Genomic DNA, 21,380 nt, shown 5'->3' with positions numbered 1-21,380 from the left:
ATGGAATAAAGAAAAAAGAATGAAAATAAATGAAGACAGCCAAAGAGACCACTGGGACAACATTAAACACAACAACATTCACATTATAGGGGTCCCAGAAAGAGAAGAGAGAGAGAAAGGACCCAAGAAAATATTTGAAGAGATTATAGTTGAAAACTTCCCTAACATGGGAAAGGAAATAGCCACCCAAGTCCAGGAAGTGCAGCAAGTCCCATACAGGATAAACCCAAGGAGAAACATGCTGAGATGCGTACTAATCAAATTGACAAAAACTAAAGACAAAGAAAAATTATTGAAAGCAGCAAGAGAAAAACAAAAAATAATATACAAGGGAACTCTCATAAGGTTAACAGCTGATTTCTCAGCAGAAACTCTACAAGCCAGAAGGGAGTGGCATAATATACTTAAAGTGATGAAAGGGAAGAACCTACAACCAAGTTTACTCTACCCAGCAAGGATCTCATTCAGATTCGATGGAGAAATCAAAAGCTTTACAGACAAGCAAAGGCTAAGAGAATTCAGCGCCACCAAACCAGCTCTACAACAAATGCTAAAGGAACTTCTCTAAGTAGGAAACACAACAGAAGAAAAGGACCTACAAAAACAAACCCAAAAGAATTAAGAAAATGGTCATAGGAACATACATATCAATAATTACCTCAAACGTGAATGGATTAAATGCTCCAACCAAAAGACACAAGCTTGCTGAATGGATACAAAAACAAGATCCATATATATGCTCTCTACAAGAGACCCACTTCAGACCTAGGGACACATAAAGACTGAAAGTGAGGGGATGGAAAAAGATGTTCCATGCGAATGGAAATCAAAAGAAAGCTGGAGTAGCTATACTCATATCAGATAAAATAGACTTGAAAATAAAGAATGTTACAAGAGACAAGGAAGGACACTACATAACGATCAGGGGATCAATCCAAGAAGATGATATAACAATTATAAATGTATATGCACCCAACATAGGAGCAGCTCAATACATAAGGCAGCTGCTAACAGCTCTAAAAGAGGAAATTGACAGTAACACAATAAGATTGGGGGACTTTAATACCTCACTTACACCAATGGACAGATCATCCAAAATGAAAATAAATAAGGAAACAGAAGCTTTAAATGACACAATAGACCAGATAGATTTAATTGATATTTATAGGATATTCCATCCCAAAACAGCAGATTATACTTTCTTCTCAAGTGCGCATGGAACATTATCTGGGATAGATCACATCTTGGGTCACAAATCAAGCCTCAGTAAATTTAAGAAAACTGAAATCATATCAAGCATCTTTTCTGACCACAATGTGATGAGATTAGAAATGAATTACAGGGAAAAAAACGTAAAAAACACAAACACATGGAGGCTAAACAGTACGTTACTAAATAACCAGGAGATCACTGAAGAAATCAAAGAGGAAATCAAAAAATACTTAGAGACAAATGACAATGAAAACACGACAATCCAAAACCTATGGGATGCAGCAAAAGCAGTTCTAAGAGGGAAGTTTATAGCTATACAAGCCTACCTCAAGAAACAAGAAAAATCTCAAGTAAACAATTAAACCTTACACCTAAAGGAACTAGAGAAAGAAGAAAAAACAAAACCCAAGTTAGCAGAAGGAAAGAAATCATGAAGATCACAGCAGAAATAAATGACATAGAAACAAAGAAAACAATAGCAAAGATCAATAATACTAAAAAGCTGTTTCTTTGAGAAGATAAACAAAATTGATAAACCATTAGCCAGACTCATCAAGAAAAAGAGGGAGAGGACTCAAATCAATAAAATCACAAATGAAAAAGTAGAAGTTACAACAGACACTGCAGAAATACAAAGCATCCTAAGAGACTACTTCTACAAGCTACTCTGTGCCAATAAAAGGGACAACCTGGAAGAAATGGACAAATTCTTAGAAAGGTGTAACCTCCCAAGACTGAACCAGGAAGAAATAGAAAATATGAACAGACCAATCACAAGTTACGAAATTGAAACTGTGATTAAAAATCTTCCAACAAACAAAAGTCCAGGACCAGACGGCTTCACAGGTGAATTCTACCAAGCATTTAGAGAAGAGCTAACACTATCCTTCTCAAACTATTCCAAAAATTGCAGAGGAAGGAACACTCCCAAACTCATTCTATGAGGCCACCATCACCCTGATACCAAAATCAGACAGAGATACTACAAAAAAAGAAAATTACAGACCAATATCACTGATGAATATAGATGCAAAAATACTCAACAAAATACTAGCAAACAGAATCCAACAGCTCATTAAAAGGATCATACACCATGACCAAGTGTGGTTTATCCCAGGGATGCAAGGATTCTTCAATATATGCAAATCAATCAATGTGATACACCATATTAACAAATTGAAGAATAAAAACCATATGATCATATCAATAGATGCAGAAAAAGCTTTTCACAAAATTCCACACCCATTTATGATAAAAATTCTCCAGAAAGTGGGCATAGAGGGAATCTACCTCAACATAATAAAGGCCATATATGCCAAACCCACAAGAAACATCATTCTCAATGGTGAAAAACTGAAAGCATTTCCTCTAAGATCAGGAACGACACAAGGATGTCCACTCTCACCACTATTATTCAACATAGTTTTGGAAGTCCTAGCCATGGCAATCAGAGAAGAAAAAGAAATAAAAGGAATACAAACTGGAAAAGAAGAAATAAAACTGTCACTGTTTGCAGATGACATGATACTGTACATAGAGAATCCTAAAAATGCCACCAGAAAACTACTAGAGCTAATCAATGAATTTGGTAAAGTTGCAGGGTACAAAATTAATACACAGAAATCCCTTGCATTCCTATACACTAATGATAAAAAATCTGAAAGAGAAATTATGGAAACACTCCCTTTTACCATTGCAACAAAAAGAATAAAATACCTAGGAATAAACCTACCTAGGGAAACAAAAGACCTGTATGCAGAAAAGTATAAGACACTGATGAAAGAAATTAAAGATGATACAAACAGAGAGAGAGATATACCAAGTTCTTGGATTGGAAGAATCAGTATTGTGAAAATGACTATATTACCCAAAGCAATCTACAGATTCAATGCAATCCCTATGAAATTCCCAATGGCATTTTTTTCAGAACTATAACAAATCATCTCAAAATTTCTATAGAGACACAAGAGACCCTGAATAGCCAAAGCAGTCTTGAGGGGAAAAAAGCGGAACTGGAGGAATCAGACTCCCTGACTTCAGACTATACTACAAAGCTACAATAATGAAGACAATATGGTACTGGCACAAAAACAGAAACATAAATCAGTGGAACAGATAGAAAGCCTAGAGATAAACCCACGCACCTATGGTCAACTAATCTACCACAAAGGAGGCAAAGATATACAATGGAGAAAAGACAGTCTCTTCAATAAGTGTTGCTGGGAAAACTCTACAGCTACATGTAAAAGAATGAAATTAGAACACTCCCTAACACGATACAGAGAAATAAACTCAAAATGGATTCAAGACCTAAATGTAAGACCAGACACTATAAAACTCTTAGAGGAAAACATAGGAAGAATGCTCTCTGACATAAATCACAGCAAGATCTTTTTTGATCCACCTCCTAGAGTAATGGAAATAAAAACAAAACTAAACAAATGGGATCTAGTGAAACTTAAAATCTTTTGCACAGCAAAAAAAACCATAAACAAGATGAAAAGACAACCCTCAGAATGGGAGAAAATATTCACAAATGAATCAACGGACAAAGGATTAATCTCCAAAATACATAAACATCTCATGCAGCTCAGTGTTAAGGAAACAAACAACCCAATCCAAAAATGGGCAGAAGACCTAAATAGATATTTCTCCAAAGAAGACATACAGATGGCCAGGAAGCCCATGAAATGCTGCTCAACATCACTAATTATTAGAGAAATGCAATTCAAAGCTACAATGAGGTATCACCTCACACCAGTCAGAATGGCCATCATCAGAAAATCTACAAACAACAAATGCTGGAGAGGATGTGGAGAAAAGGGAACCCTCTTGCACTGTTGGTGGGAGTGTAAATTGATTCAACTACTATGGAGAACAGTATGCAGTTTCCTTAAAAAAATAAAAATAGAATTACCATATGATCCACCTATCCCACTACTGGGAATATACCCAGAGAAAACCATAATTCAAAAAGACACATGCACCTCAATGTTCATTGCAGCACTATTTACAATAACCAGGGCATGGAAGCAACCTATATGCCCATGGACAGACAAATGGATAAAGAAAATGTGGTACATATATACAATGGAATATTACTCAGCATAAAAAGGAACGAAATTGTGTCATTTGTTGAGATGTGGGTGGATCTAGAGACTGTCATACAGAGTGAAGTAAGTCAGAAAGAGAAAAACAAATATCGTATATTAACGCATGTATGTGAAAACTAGAAATATGGTACAGATGAACCCGTTTGCAGGGCAGAAGTTGAGACACGGATGTAGAGAACAAATGTATGGACACCAAGCGGGGAAGACCATGGTGGGGTGGGGATGGTGGTGTGCTGAATTGGGCAATTGGGATTGACATGTATACAGTGATGTGTATAAAATTGATGACTAATAAGAACATGCAGTATAAACAAACAAACAAACAAAATAACAACTAATACTAAACTTTCTTTGGGTTATTTGTATGGAAATATGTTAATATAAATATCATTTCTGTGTTATTCTTGCAAAAACTCATACTTAGTCCAATCATGAAAAAACACCAGAAAAATCCATATTAAGGTATTTCTACACAATAACTGAAAAATATTCTTCAAAAGCATCAGTTATGAAAAAGAAGAAAGACTGGAGGAAACTAAGGAGAAATAACAACTTAATACAATGTGGGGACTTGAATCGAATCCTGAAACAATTAAAGGACCTTAGTGGAAAAATTTGGTAAAATCTGAATAAATTATAAAGTTTAGTTAATAGTATTACACGAAGGTTAAATCTCTATTTGTGATACTTATACCATAATTTTATAAGCTTATAACATGAAGGAAATCTGGGAGGGTTACATAGAAAATATTTGTATTACTTTTGCAGCTTTTTGTATGTCTAAAAATTAGTTCAAAATAAATATATATATGCAAACCATGTATCTTATAATAGGTTAATATCCAATATATAAGGAAATCATACAACTCAGTAGCCAAAAAAACAACAAAAAACCACATAACCCAATTAAAAAATAGACAAAGGACCTTAATAGACATTTTTGCAAAGAAGACATACAGATAGTCAACAGGTAGTTGAAAAGGTGCTCAACATCACTAATCAGGGAAATGCAAATCAAAATCACAAGGATGTCACCTCACACCTGTTAAGCTAGTTATTTTCAAAAAGACAAGAGATAACAAATGATAGGGAGGCAGTGGAACCCTTGTACACTGTTGGTGGGAATGGAAGCTAGTACAGCCGCTATGGAAAATGGCATGGTGTGTCCTCAAGAAATTAAAAATAAAACTACCATATGAAATAGTAATTCTACTTCTGGGTATATATTAAAAGGATATAAAACCATTTCCTTGAGGAGACATCATACCCCCATATTCACTACAGCATTATTCATAATAGCCAAAGTACTGAAATGACCAAGGTATACATCAACTGATCAAGAAAATATGAGGAAATATATATATTGGAATAATATTCAGCCTTAAAAATGAAGAAACTCCTGTTATTTGTGGCAATATGGATGAACCTGTATGGCATTATGCTAAGTGAAATAAAGACAGAGAAAGATGAATACTGCATGGTATCACTTATATGTGGAATCTAAAAGAAAGGAAGGAGGGAAAGAAGGAGGGAAATTGAATTCATAGAAACAGACTAGAAAAATGGTAGCAGGGGCTGGGGTGGGGTGGGGTGGGGAAGACAGGAAGAAGCTGGTTAAAGAGCACAAACTTTTAATTATAAGATGAATAAAGTCTGAGGATCTAATATATAACGTAGTGACTATGATTGATGACTGTACTGTATAATTGAAATTTCCTAAGAGAGAACTTAAATCTTCTCACTAAACAACAACAACAAAAAGGCAGGCAAATATGTGAAGTGAGGAATGTGTTAACTCTGTGAGGAGAATCCTTTCACAATGTATAAGTATTTCAAATTATCACATTGTACACGTTAAGTGTCTTACAATTGTATTTGTCACTTATACCTTAATAAAGCTGAAAGTTTTACTCCTGTTTAAGGAATGAATAATCATTAATTATAGAGCTGTTAGGGAGTTTCAAGTTCTGTGTCATATTCAAGTTTGATTAGTCAGGATAGGCTAGGATAGATGCTTCACAAATGACTACAAGTTTTTAATGGCTTAATACAACCAAGGTTTATTGCTCACTCACTGTCTTCTACAGGCCTTACCAGTTTTCTAGGAAAGTCTCCATGGGATAATACAGATGCCTAGGCTGGTGGAGGCTTTGCCATTCTGGGTGGGTACACTATTTGGAATATGTGACATCTTTTGTCAGTATGGCATGGGATGAGGGAACATGATTGCTAAAAATTGAAAACTAAATTCTTTACTTCTAAAGTGATATTTGCAACATTTCATTGGTCACATAGCCACGTCTAACATCAAAAAAAGACAGTGATGTTTAACCCATCATGAATTAGAAAGTAAGAGAAATAATATACTAGTAAACTTTTATCTCAGGCTCAAATTACTCATGAATTGGCACTGATCATTTTTCAGCAAAGAACACCTTCTGCTGTGGGTAGAGCATCATCTTGGAATGAGATCCTAACTTCTCCACATAATAGCTGTGACATTGAGCAAGGTATGTAATCTTTCCCACCCCTGTTTATTGCTTTGTTGAATGATCATGGTGCTCTTCCTCTTGCAGTGCTCTTATGGACATTAATTGAATTAGTGTATACAAATCTTCTGGTACAGTTCCTCACATATTTAGTAAAATTATCTTTAATAAATTGAGGAAGTATTGCGAGTCTGGACACATAGTTGCACCAGGGTTAGGATCTGATTTGTATTAAGCTCTTCAATCAATAGTCCCTGATCTGTGAAAAGAGCCATGTGGTGGTGGTTATATCCTGATATTTCCCTTTTCCTGTATGTGTGGGCACATGTATATGTGTGTCAGACGGTGATGATAGGATATATATTTATATATATTCATATATGTATATATCTCACTGAACATGGGGAAAGAGCATGAGTGCCAGCTGAAACCCTAGATTCTTCTATGATATTGTTGGAAATTGAAAATCATAAAACCCCACAAGGAGAAGGTAAGTTATCTCAGAAAGGATGAAGTAATATATCTTGTTGATCCTGTAATTTTTCCTCTGTGTAGAGCTGTTTCCTATCTTTGAAACTGGCAGGTATCACAGGAGTCTTTAAAAAACGTATCCAACTGAGTGGGATAAGTTTTATATTCTTATAAAACTTATCCTACTATATTCTCATTTCCATCATATTTTTTATGATGGAAATCATAAAAAATGATTTCCATTTTTTGATGGAAATGATTTCATTTCCAACATTTTTTTTTCACAAATATCTTCATTTATTTCAGCCAAGATCTCAAAAACAATAAAACCAAATTGTACCAGAAAGTGTCAGCAAAAATGATCCCTCTCCTAAGAAGTCTGTAAGATTCCAAAGTGACAGGGTGTGAGCACAGCTTTGTGTGCAGGAGCACATCATGCTGCCAGGTGTCCTCTGGAGGTGGATATCTACATGAGGGACAAGGGGAGCATCCAACTCTAGGATCTTGAGCTGTGTTAAGACATGGTCACCTCTTGGGCTGGAAAATTCAGACACCAATTCCAGAGATGAAGCTGTTCAGAAATGGTCTGAGTTGAAGCTTAGCCATAGGTTTGGAATTCTAGGAAGATTTGGTAGTTGTATTCTTGGTCCTGATCTCTGAATTATCAACTGTTATTTGGTTAGGCAATAGAACTGTGAAAAGAAGGACTACGGCAGAAAAGCCAGTAGTTGGTCGGGAACGGCAAGCATCCACTTTCCATGTCCTTATGCATCACAGGTGCGGCCAGCTGTGAGCAAACCAGGTTCTTTTCAGCCATCTTCATCAGCCGATGCTCTAAGTCTTGATTTATATCTCATTTCCATCATATTATTTAAGCCATAGGTCATTCATATATCCTCATTTCCATCATATTTTTTAAACCATAGGTCATTCAACTTTTCTAACACTCTGTCAGCTAAAAGAATTCTGTCTTAATTTATATTACTCTGAGACCTTAGGATCTATCATTTGGGTGTGGTAAGGCATTAAATTTTATGTCCAAGGTATCAGCTCATTGATTTCCTGGGTATGCATTGCAATTAGGACGTTGCAAACTACATAAAAAATTACATAGAATACAAATTTACAGAGTTGAAATGAATAGTGTATTTTGTGAGGATACATGGATATAAAGAAGCAAATATGACTATTTATTCACTACTGTTATTCACTTATTCAACAATTAGTTTTTTAACCATCTATTATGTGCCAGGCACTGTTAAATATATTGCAGATACATGTGGAAACAACACCAACCAAAATAGGCTCCCTGTCTTCTTGGAAGAGAGAGATAATAAGTACATAAGACCATAAATAAGATTTTTTCAGAGAGTGACGAGTGCTATGAAAGATGCCAGAGAGGGTGATTGGATAGGAAGAGAGGGAAAGGAGAGTTATCTTTAATAGAGTTTAGGTCAGGCTGCTTTGAGGAGATGACATTTCAGCTGAAAACTGATTAATGAGATAGGTTCAGTCATGTGAAGATCTGCGGAAGAGTGTTGCAGGCAAAGGGAACAACCTAGTCATGCTAGTGAAATAAAAATGACCTTATCTGGATAAGGAGTAGAAAGAAGCTCTTCGTTCAGTGTAGCTGGAACAAAATGAAGGAAGAAAATCTTAGCAGGAGATGAAATTAGAGGGGTAGGAGACATATTTTGAGAAGTCTTCTCAGTTGTGATAAAGTGTTTGGGTTTATTTCTAATTATAAGAATATCTTAATTCTCCTGAACCTCATAGATAGACTGATAGATTAGTAGATAGATAGATGGATAGATAGATAACTGATACATAGATAATAAATAGATAAATACAATTTTAATTAAAATAAGTAACATGGAACAAAACTGCTTTTAAAAAAAAGAAACTTTCACAGTCACTAACTTTGACATTATCAATGGTCAGTGAACTGTGGCCCCTTCATATCTTCAAAATTCACCACATATTCTGGCACTTACTTTCCTACCTTGCCAAATTCAGCACTACATGCTTCACTGTTTCCCTTACATATTAATAGAATAAAACACCTGGATGATTTTGCTCTTGGAGTCTTGGCACCACTATTGTTCACTATTGAATAGTGTTGACTGAAAAGGATATGACCTGAAAATCTACACTAGAAGCCAACAGTATCCATGCATCATGCTCATAAGCTTGTTAATGTATGCCAATACTTATCCTAAAAATGCTGGCTCCCTCTCTGCCCAAATGAGGGCATATGGTTTTCATAAAAGTTATTAGTACTGGATGCTGAACTACTAGGTCATTGTTTTATTTATTCAATAAGCACTTATTATAGCTAAATATATCTGATTCAATATTATAATGCTGAAGAATATTATAATGCAGAAGAAAAAATCTTATGGTAAGTTGCATAGTAAAGGTATTAGAAATTTAAGTGTGGAGAAAAGAATGTGGCAAATTACATTATAAAGATATCTACAAATTCTATGAGGGTATAAAATAAATATCTCCAGTATTGAAAGAAGAATTAGAGAATCAACCTCAGGAATTCAGAAAAGTTAAATTTATCTGTATCTCTAACCCCTTTCCCAGTGAGGATGTTGGACCTTGTTAAGAAACGCACACATATAAAGTATCTTTCATAGAGTACTTGCTCAATAAATAGTTGAATATATATGTAAATATATTTCAGTTGTTGTGCTACATCCTCCCCTGACTGATGCCTTGCCTGCCTTTTGTAATGCCCAGTTATACCCTTGTTTGTATTGATCAAGACCTTGTTCGTTTGATCTCTTGCTCAACGGTGAAGTCTTATCTACATTTTTTGGCTGTCTGCTTGGTATTGCCTTCTATTTAGCATCATTCATATTCACTGTTAATATGCTGGTCTAACTGACCATTCAGATCTCTTGAGACATGCTCATATTTCACACTCTGATTTTGCTGTGGCCAATATGGTGAGGTCTAGTGAACACGTTTTGTGATGTGTTTCCTGTTTGGTTACTGGATGGTTTTGGCTTAGAAATTCTGTTTTATTTCTAGCTTCTTGTCATACTAGTGTTAATTATGGGTACTAGGCAGATACCTTGAAATGAAACATGTACATAGGTCCTTTTACCCAAAATAAACACTTGAAAAACATGATTTTGATGCATTTATTAATTACAATATTTCTTTACAAGCCATTGTTAATTAGACTACTTGTTTAAGATTTTATTACTTTCTGTTAAAAATTTAGTTGGACTTATGTAATGGATATAATTCTAGTATAAAGAGTTTAATTCTGTAATTTCTTTTCCTTTGCCATTTTAAGAAAAAATAATTGTTTTTACCTCAGCATACATATCTATGGCAATCCTTATTATAGCACTTAAAATATTGTAAGTAATCTGCTATATACCAATATTAACTCATAGATTGTAAGGATAGTAATGGTCATCATTCATCCATTCTAGCTGTACAATACAGAGTGTTACGTTTTTGTGGAACATAAAATGTGCTCAGTAAATGTTGGTTAAAGTGATGGATAAATTTAAAAAAACATATTAAAACTTCTGTCAACATAGGTAACAAAGTAACATGGCATTCTATCTTTAAAAATAGCAAGTTATTTTTTTTAGAACTTCAAGAACAATAATTCTTTCTAAAGACTAGGCAATGTATTACTTTCTAATCTTTCATAAATACTGATATTTTCAACTATTTATTAAAACTCACATTGTAATTCTCTTAGGATTTTCTGATAAATACCATCCTGTCCTAATAATTTACTATAATTTCTCATCTGGATTCATAATTTACTTCTTTGAGAATTTTGACTTTGGAAATTGCATATTCAGTTTTCCTTAATATACACCTTTGGCATAATGATTTCTGTATTTCATATTACTTTAAAATAGAAGGCGTATATTTTTTCTATAGTCTTAATTCTCACCATTTTCTTGATGCATTAGGGGATATATAACACATCACTTCTTATGATATTACTTCCCATATATGGTTGTTCGTTATGCAATATAATGTTAAAATTCTTTCTGAGCATTTAATTTTCTTCATTAATTTTAATCTTTATATTTTGCATTTTTACCCATTCTGTTGTCTTTATTTCTGAATGTCATAAACATGCATTTTATGTGTCTTTCTTTGTTTTGTCAACAGTCTTTTTCTTCAACTTATCTATCACATTGTATGTGGGAACAAAATTTACACCTTTCTGAATGATATCATTTTGAGCACTTAAAAGTACCATGCATGAGCTATCCCTTTCTTACTCTGACAATTTTCTGATTTCCAAAAACAAACCAAAAAAAAAACACAAAAGAAACCCCCAAAGCCCTCGAAAAAACAACAACAAAAAAAAAACCTCAACAGAGAAAGAGAAATCAGAGAACAGGTAGAATATTATTTATCATCACTTGAGACTCTCAGGAATACCTTAATCCACAATAACTAATCTTGACCTTGAACACCTTTTTCTTTTTCTTTAATGTCTTTATTGGAGTATAATTGCTTTACAATGGTGCATTAGTTTCTGCTTTATAACATAGTGAATCGGCTATACATATAAATATATCCCCATATCTCTTCCCTCTTGCGTCTCCCTCCCACCTTCCTTATCCCACCCCTCTAGGTGGTTACAAAGCACCGAGTTGATCTCCCTGTGCTATGCGACTGCTTCCCACTAGCTATCTATTTTACATTTGGTACTATATATAAGTCCAAGCCACTCTCTCACTTCGTCCCAGCTTACACTTCCCCCTCCCCATGTCAAGTCCATTCCCTATGTCTGCGTCTTTATTACTGTCCTGCCCCTAGGTTCTTCAGAACCTTTTTTTTTTTTTTTAGATTCCATATAGATGTGTTAGCATACAGTATCTGTTTTGTTCTCTCTGACTTCACTCTGTATGACAGACTCTAGGTCCATGCACTTTACTACAAATAACTCAATTTCATTTCTTTTTATGGCTGAGTAATATTCCATCGTATATATGTGCCACATCTTCTTTATCCATTCATCTGTTGATGGTTGCTTCCATGTCCTGGCTATTGTAAATACTGCTGCAATGAACATTGTGGTACATGTCCCTTTTTGAATTATGGCTTTCTCAAGATATATGCCCAGTAGTGGGATGGCTGGGCCATATGGTAATTCTATTTTTAGTTTTTTAAGGAACCTCCATACTGTTCTCCATAGTAGCTGTATCAATTTACATTCCCACCAAGAGTACAAGAGGGTTCCATTTTCTCCATACCCTCTCCAGCATTTATTGTTCGTAGATTTTTTATGATGGCCATTCTGACTGGTGTGAGGTGATAACTCATTGTAGTTTTGATTTGCATTTCTCTAATAACTAGTGATGTTGAGGATTCTTTCATGTGTTTGCTGGCAATCTGTATATCTTCTTTGGAGAAATGTCTATTTAGATCTTCTGCCCATTGTTGGATTGGGTTGTTTGCTTTTTGGATATTGAGCTGCATGAGCTGCTGATAAATTTTGGAGATTAATCCTTTGTCAGTTGCTTCATTTGCAAATATTTTCTCCCATTCTGAGGGCTGTCTTTTCATCTTGTTTATGGTTTCCTTTGCGGTTCAAAAGCTTTTAAGTTTCATTAGGTTCCATTTGTTTATTTTTGTTTGTATTTCCATTTCTCTAGGAGGTGGGTCAAAAAGGATCTTGCTGTGATATATGTCATAGAGTGTTCTGCCTATATTTTTCTCTAAGAGATTTATAGTGTCTGACCTTACATTTAGGTCTTTAATCCATTTTGAGTTTATTTTTGTGTATGGTGTTAGGACTTGTTCTAATTTCATTCTTTTACATGTAGCTGTCTAGTTTTCCCAGCACCACTTAAAGAGGCTATCTTTTCTCCATTGTATATTCTTGCCTCCTTTATCAAAAATAAGGTGACCATATATACGTAGGTTTATCTCTAGGTATCTGTCCTCTTCCATTGGTCTATATTTCTGTTTTTGTGCCAGTACCATACTGTCTTGATTACTGTAGCTTTGTATTATTGTCTAAAGTCAGGGAGCGTGATTCCACCAGCTCCATTTTTTTCCTCAAGATTGCTTTAGCTATTCGGGGTCATTTGTGTTTCCATGCAAATTGTAAAATTTCTTGTTCTAGTTCTGTGAAAAATGCCATTGGTAGTTTGATAGGGATTGCACTGTATCTGTAGATTGCTTTGAGTAGTGTAGTAATTTTAGTAGTGTAGTGTTGATTCTTCCAATCCAAGAACATGGTATATCTCTCCATCTGTTTCTATCATCTTTAATTTCTTCCATCAGTGTATTATAGTTTTCTGCATACAGGTCTTTTGTCTCTTTAGGTAGGTTTATTCCTAGGTATTTCATTCTTTTTGGTACAGTGGTAAATGAGAGTGTTTCCTTAATGTCTCTTTCAGATTTTTCATCAAGAAATTTCTGTGCATTAATTTTGTGTATCCTGCTACTTTACCAAACTCATTGATTAGCTATAGTAGTTTTGGGGTAGCATTTTAGGATTCTCTATATATAGTATCACGTAATCTGCAAACTGTGACAGATTTACTTCTTTTTTTTGGATTTGGATTCCTTTTATTTTTTTTCTTCTCTGACTGCTGTGGCTAAAACTTCCAAAACTATGTTGAATAATAGTGGTGAGTGTGGACAACCTTGTATCGTTCCTGATCTTAGAAGAAATGGTTTCAGTTTTTCACCATTGAGAACGATGTTGGCTGTGGGTTTGTCATATATGGCCTTTATTATGTTGAGGTAAGTTCTCTCTATGCCTACATTCTGGAGGTGTTTTATCATAAATGGGTTTTGAATTATGTCAAAAGCTTTTTCTGAATCTATTCAGATGATCATATGGTTTTTCTTCTTCAGTTTGTTAATATGGTTTATCACATTGTTTGATTTGCGTATATTGAAGAGTCCTTGCATTCCTAGGATAAACCACACATGATCATGGTGTATGATTCTTTTAATGTGCTGTTGGATTCTGTTTCCTAGTATTTTGTTGAGGATTGTTGCATCTATGTTCATTAGTGATACTGGCCTGTAGTTTTCTTTCTTTGTCACATCTTTGGTTTTGGTATCAGTGTTATGGTGACCTCGTAGAATGAGTTTGGGACTGTTCCTCCCTCTGCTATATTTTGGAAGAATTTGAGAAGGATGGGTGTTAACTCTTCTTTAAATGTTTGATAGAATTCGCCTGTGAAGCCATCTGGTCCTGGACTTTTGTTTGTTGGAAGATTTTTAATCACAGTCTAAATTTCAGTGCTTGTGATTGGTCTGTTTATATTTTCTATTTCTTCCTGGTTCAGCATCAGAAGGCTGTGCTTTTCTAAGAATTTGTCCATTTCTTCCAGGTTGTCCATTTTATTGGCATAGAGTTGCTTGTAGTAATCTCTCATGATCCTTTGCATTTCTGCAGTGTCAGTTGTTACTTCTCCTTTTTCATTTTGAATCCTAATGATTTGAGTCCTCTTCCTTTTTTTCTTGATGAGTCTGGCTAATGGTTTATCAATTTTGTTTATCTTCTCAAAGAACCAGCTTTTAGTTTTATTGATCTTTGCTATCGTTTCCTTGATTTCTTTTTCATTTATTTCTGATCTGATCTTTGTGATTTCTTTCCTTCTGCTAATATGTGGTTTTTTTGTTCTCCTTTCTCTGATTGCTTCAGGTGTAATGTTAGGTTGTTTATTTGAGTTTTTCTTGTTTCTTGAGGCAGAATTGTATTGCTGTAAACTTCCCTCTTAGAACTGCTTTTGCTGCATCCCATATGTTTTGGGTCATCGTGTATTCCTTGTCATTTGTTTCTAGGTTTTTCCTAATTTCTTTGTTGATTTCTTCAGTGATCTCTTTGTTATTAAGTAGTGTATTGTTTAGCCTCCATGTGTTTGTATTTTTTACAGATTTTTTTCCTGTAATTGGTATCTAGTCTCATATATTGTGGTTGGAAAAGATACTTGATATGATTTCAGTTTTCTTAAATTTACCAAGGCTTGATTTGTGACCCAAGATATGATCTATCCTGGAGAATGTTCCATGAGCACTTGAGAAGAAAGTGTATCCTGTTGTTTTGGGGTGGTATGTCCTATAAGTATCAGTTAAGTCCATCTTGTTTAATGTATCATTTAAAGCTTGTGTTTCCTTATTTATTTTCATTTTGGATGACCTGTCCATTGGTGAAAATGGCATATTAAAGTCCCCTACTATGATTGTGCTATTGTCAATTTCCCCTTCTATGGCTGTTAGCTTTTGCTTTATGTATTGTGTGCTCCTATGTTTGGTACATAAATATTTACAATTGTTATATCTTCTTCTTAGATTGATCCCTTGATCATTTTGTAGTGTCCCTCTTTGTGTCTTGTAATAGTCTTTATTTTAAAGTCTATTTTGTCTGATATGAGAATTGCTATTCCAGCTTTCTTTTAATTTCCATTTGCATGGAATATCTTTTTCCTTCCTCTCACTTTCAGTCTGTATATGTCCCTAGGTCTAAAATGAGTCTCTTGTAGACAGCATATATATGGGTCTTGTTTTTGTATCCATTCAGCCAGTTTATGTCTTTTGGTTGGAGCATTTAATCCATTTACATTTAAGGTATTTATTGATATGTATGTTCCTATTACAATTTTCTTAATTGTTTTGGGTTTGTTATTGTATGTCTTTTCCTTCTGTTGTGTTTCCTGCCTAGAGAAGTTCCTTTAGCTTTTGTTGTAAAGCTGGTTTGGTGGTGCTGCATTCTCTTAGCTTTTGCTTGTCTGTAAAGGTTTTAATTTCTCCATTGAATCTGAATGAGATCCCTGCTGGGTAGAGCAATCTTGGTTGTGGGTTTTTCCCTTTCATGTCTTTAAATATGTCCTGCTGCTCCCTTCTGGCCTGCAGAGTTTCTACTGAAAGATTAGCTCTTAACCTTATGGGGATTCGCTTGTATGTTATTTGTTGATTTTCCCTTGTTGCCTTTAATATTTTTCTTTGTATTTAATCTTTGATAGTTTGATTAGTATGTGTCTTGGCATGTTTCTCCTTGGATTTATCCTGTATGGGACTCTCTCTGCTTTCTGGACTTGATTGACTATTTCTTTTCCCTTATTAGGGCAGTTTTCAACTATAATCTCTTCAAATATTTTCTCAGTCCCTTTATTTTTCTCTTCTTCTTCTGAGACCCCTGTAATTCGAATGTTGGTGTGTTTAATGTTGTCCAAGAGGTCTTTAAGACTGTCTTCAATTCTCTTCTTTATTCTTCTCTGCAGTAGTTATTTCCACTATTCTATCTTCCAGGTCACTTATCCGTTCTTCTGCCTCAGGTATTCTGCTATTGATTCCTTCTAGAGAATTTTTAATTTCATTTATTGTGTTGTTCATCATTGTTTGTTTGTGCTTTAGTTCTTCTAGGTCCTTGTTAAATGTTTCTTGTTTTTTCTCCATTCTATTTCTAAGATTTTGGATATCTTTACTATCATTACTCTGAATTCTTTTTTAGGTAGACTGCCTATTTCCTCTTCATTTGTTTGGTCTGGTGGTTTTTTACTTTGCTCCTTCATCTTCTGTGTGTTTCTCTGTCTTTTCATTTTGCTTAACTTACTGTGTTTGCAGTCTCCTTTTCACAGGCTTCAGGTTCGTAGTTCCAGTTGTTTTTGATGTTTTCCCCCAGTGGCTAAGGTTGGTTCAGTGGGTTGTGTAGGCTTCCTGGTGGAGGGCACTAGTGCCTATGTTATGGTGGATGAGGCTGGATCTTGTCTTTCTGAATGACAGCACCATGTCCGGTGGTGTGTTTTGCGGTGTCTGTGACCTTTTTATGATTTTAGACAGCCTTTCTGCTAATGGGTGGGGTTGTGTTTCTGTCTTGCTAGTTGTCTGGCACAGGTTCTCCAGCACTGTAGCTTGCTGGTCGTTGAGTGGAGCTGGGTCTTAGCGTTGCAATGGAGATCTCTGGGAGAGCTTTTGCCATTTGATATTATGTGGAGCTGGGAGGTTGCTGGTGGACCAGTGTCCTGAACTCAGCTCTTCCCCCTCAGAGGCACAGGCCTGACACCTGGCTGGAACACCAAGACCCTGTCAGACACATGGCTCAGAAGAAAAGGGAGCATAAAAGAAAGAAAGAAAGAAAAAATAAAAGTTATTAAAATAAAAACTAATTTTTATAAATTTTAAAAAATTAGAAAAGAAAAAACAAGAAAGAAAGAAGAGAGCAACCAAACCAAAAAACGAATTCACCAATGATAACAAGCACTAAAACCTATACTAAAAAAAGAAACAAAAACAAAAACGGACAGACAGAACCCTAGGACAAATTGTAAAAGCAAAGCTATACAGACAAAATCACATGAAGAAGCATACACATACACACTCACAAAACGAGAAAAAGGAAAATATTTATATATGTCTATATATTAAAAAAAAGGATGAAGAGAGCAACCAAATCAATAAGCGAATCTAACAATGATAATAAAGTCTAAATACTAAACTAAGATAAACATAAAACCAGAAACAAATTACATGCAGAAAACAATCCCCAAGTCTACAGTTGCTCCCAAAGTCTACTGCCTCAATTTTGGGGTGATTCATTGTCTATTCAGGTATTCCAGAGATGCAGGGTACATCAAGTTGATTGTGGAGATTTAGTCCACTGGAGAGTTAACCTACACAGCTCCTGTGGTTCAGCTTTGGATTTGGCCCCGCCTCTGCATGTAGGTCACCTGAGGGCGTCTGTTCCCGCCCAGACAGGACGGGGTTAAGGTAGCAGCTGATTAGGGGGGTCTGGCTCACTCAGGCCGGTGGGAGGGAGGAGTACGGAATGCAGGGCGAGCCTGCGGCAGCAGAGGCCAATATGACATTGAAACAGCCTGGGGTGTGCTGTGTGTTCTCCCGGGGAAGTTGTCCCTGGATCACGGGACCCTGGCACTGGCATCTGCACAGGCTCCCAGGAGGGGAGGTGTGGATAGTGATCTGTGCTTGCACACAGGCTTCTTGGTGGTTGCAGCAGTAGCCTTAGTGTCTCATGCCCGTCTCCGGTGTCCACGTGGATAGCCGCAGCTCGCGCTCGTCTCTGGAGCACATTTTGGCGGTGCTCTGAATCCACTGTCCTCACACACTCCGAAACAATGGTCTCTTGCCTCTTAGGCAGTTCCAGACTTTTTCCCGCACTCCCTCCTGGCTAGCTGTGGTGCACTAGCCCCCTTCAGTCTGTGTCACGCAGCCAACCCCAGTCCTCTCCCTGGGATCTGACCTCCGAAGCCTGAGCCTCAGCTCCCAGCCCCCACCCCTCCCAGTGGGGGAGCATACAAGCCTCTCGTGCTGGTGGGTGCTAGTCGGCACCGATCCTCTGTGCAGGAATCTCTCCGCTTTGCCCTCTGCACCCCTATTGCTGCACTCTCCTCCATGGCTCCAATGCTCCCCCCCACCACCCGCCCCTGTCTCCGCCATGAAGGGACTTCCTAGTGTGTGGAAACTTTTCCTCCTTCACAGCTCCCTCCCTGATGGGCAGGTCCTGTTCCTCTTCTTTTGTCTCTGTTTTTTCTTTTTTCTTTTGCCCTACCCAAGTACATGGGGAGTTTCTTGCCTTTTGGGAAGACTGAGGTCTTCTGCCAGCATTCAGTAGGTGTTCTGTAGGAGTTATTCCACATGTAGATTTCTGATGTGTTTGTGGGGAGGAAGGTGATCTCCACGTCTTACTACTCCACCATCTTGAAAGTCTCCCCTGAACCACCTTTAAGAATAAGAAAGAAGAAAGACATTTTTGATATTACTTTCTAACTGTTGACTTTGTTGTCATGACAACTATGTGCTTATTTTTGTTTACCCTCTCCCCTTTCCAATTAGTACAGTTAAAACAACTATAATGCATGGAATATAGTGATTAAAAATGGGTAGGTTTCAATATAAATATAATGTAATATAAAATCATATATTAACTAATATTGGACAGTTTCCAAGTGAGGCCATAACTTTATTAGCATTACCCTTTCATTTAATTTTCCTTAAACATTTTCTAGGATGATTTGGAGTCAACACTCATAGCTATCAAACCAACAAACAAAATTCTAATAATGAGAGTTCCAACTTCTGGAATGTTTTAGACTTTACCCACCAAGATATTTGAGTTTGTCTTTTATTATTTTATGAGAGCCCGAGCAGTTTCTTACTCCTATACAACCATGACCTCAGTACTAGGTCAGATCTTGTTATTTATTAGGTTCTAAATAAAAGTTATACAATAATGAATACATCTGGGTATTAATAAATGGTATAACAATCAGAATTTTTGTTTTAATTTCAAACATTTAATCAGGCTTATAATTGGAAGATAACCAATCTGTAACTAGTATATTGCTGTATCTTCTATGGTTTACCATCAACAAATATGAAAACAAATTAAAAGGATATGATTTTTAGTTACTCTTTTACATCCTAGAACAGCAATTCCCAACCTTTTTGACACCAGGGACCAGTTTCATGGAAGACAATTTTTCCATTGTGGGGGTGGGGTGGGTGGGGGGGGAGGGGTGGTTCAGGCAGTAATGCCAGTGATGGAGAGTGATCTGGAGTGGCAGATGAAGTTTCCCTTGCTCCGGTTCCTAACAGGCTGCGGACCACTATCACCAGTCCATGGCCCAGGGCTTGGGGACCCTTTTCCTAGAATCTTCAAAAAATGTAAAATTCTGTGTTCCTTAACAAGTTTATTATGGGTTTGACTGAATACTTTATCAAGAAAAAAACAAGAACAGAGCATTCCTTGACTTGTTTCTCAAGGAGCCCAGGGAGAGTGGTTCTCTTTTTTTATTCTTCTTCCAGTTTTATTGGGATATAATTGACATACAGCATTGTATAAGTTTAACGTGTACAGCATCATGATTGGACTTGCATACATCATGAAATGATAACCACAATAGGTCTAGTAAACATTCACCATCTCATATAGGTGCAACAGTAAAGAAATAGAAAAAAAATTATTTTTCTTTGTGATGAGAATTCTTAGGATTTGCTCTCTTAACAACTTTCACATATAACACACAGCAGTGTTAGTTATATTTATCTCATTGTACATTAAATCCTTAGTCCTTGTTTATATTATAACTGGAAGCTTGTATCTTTTGACTACCTTCACCCAATTCCCCCTCCCCTCACCCCTCACTTCTAGTAACCACACATATGAATTCATTTTCTATGAGTTTGCTTGATAAGTCCAGTTTCCATCTGCCCCATCATACAAAAGATGTTTCATAACTATTGAATATATTACCCACACTGTACATTTCATATCTGTGACTCATTTGTTTTGTAACTGGAAGTTTGTACTTCGTAGTCTCCCTCACCAATTTCTCTTCTTCCCCCACCTCCTCCACTCTGGCAACTGCCTGTTTGTTCTTTTAATTTATGACACTGTTTCTGTTTAGTTTTGTTTGTTCATTTGTTTTGTTTTTTAGATTCCACATAGAAGTGAATCAAAATTTTTCTTTCTCTATATGACTTATTTCACTTAACATAATACTCTCTAGGTCCCAAATAAATAAATCAGAAATGAAAAAGGAGAAGTTACAACTGACACAACAGGAATGCAAAGGATCATAAATGATTACTATGAACAACTATACAGCAATAAAATGGAAAACCTATAATAAATGTACAGATTCCTAGAAATGTACAATCTTCTAAGACTGAACCAGAAAGAAATAGAAAATATGAGCAGACCAATTACCAGTAATCAAGTTGAATGGGTAACAACAACAATAACAACAAAAAACTGCCTACAAACAAAACTTCAGGACCATATGGCATTACATGTGAATTCTACCAAACGTTTAGAGAAGAGTTAACCTCTATCTTTCTCAAACTATTCCAAAAATTACAGAGGAAGGAACACTTCTGAACTTATTCTACAAGGCCATTATCACCCTTATAACCAAACCAGACAAAGATATCACAAAAAATTAGAAGTCAGTATTGCTGATAAACATAGATGCAAAAATCACCAACAAAATATTAGCAAACTGAATTCAACAATGTTTAAAAAGCATCATATACACCATGATCAAGTGAAATTTATCCCAGGGATACAAGGATGGTTCAATATCCACAAATCAATTAATGTGATATGCCACATTAA

Source organism: Phocoena phocoena, chromosome 2, assembly GCF_963924675.1.
Source record: "Phocoena phocoena chromosome 2, mPhoPho1.1, whole genome shotgun sequence".
Taxonomy (NCBI): Eukaryota; Metazoa; Chordata; class Mammalia; order Artiodactyla; family Phocoenidae; genus Phocoena; species Phocoena phocoena.
Note: the sequence above shows the minus strand (reverse complement) of the source record.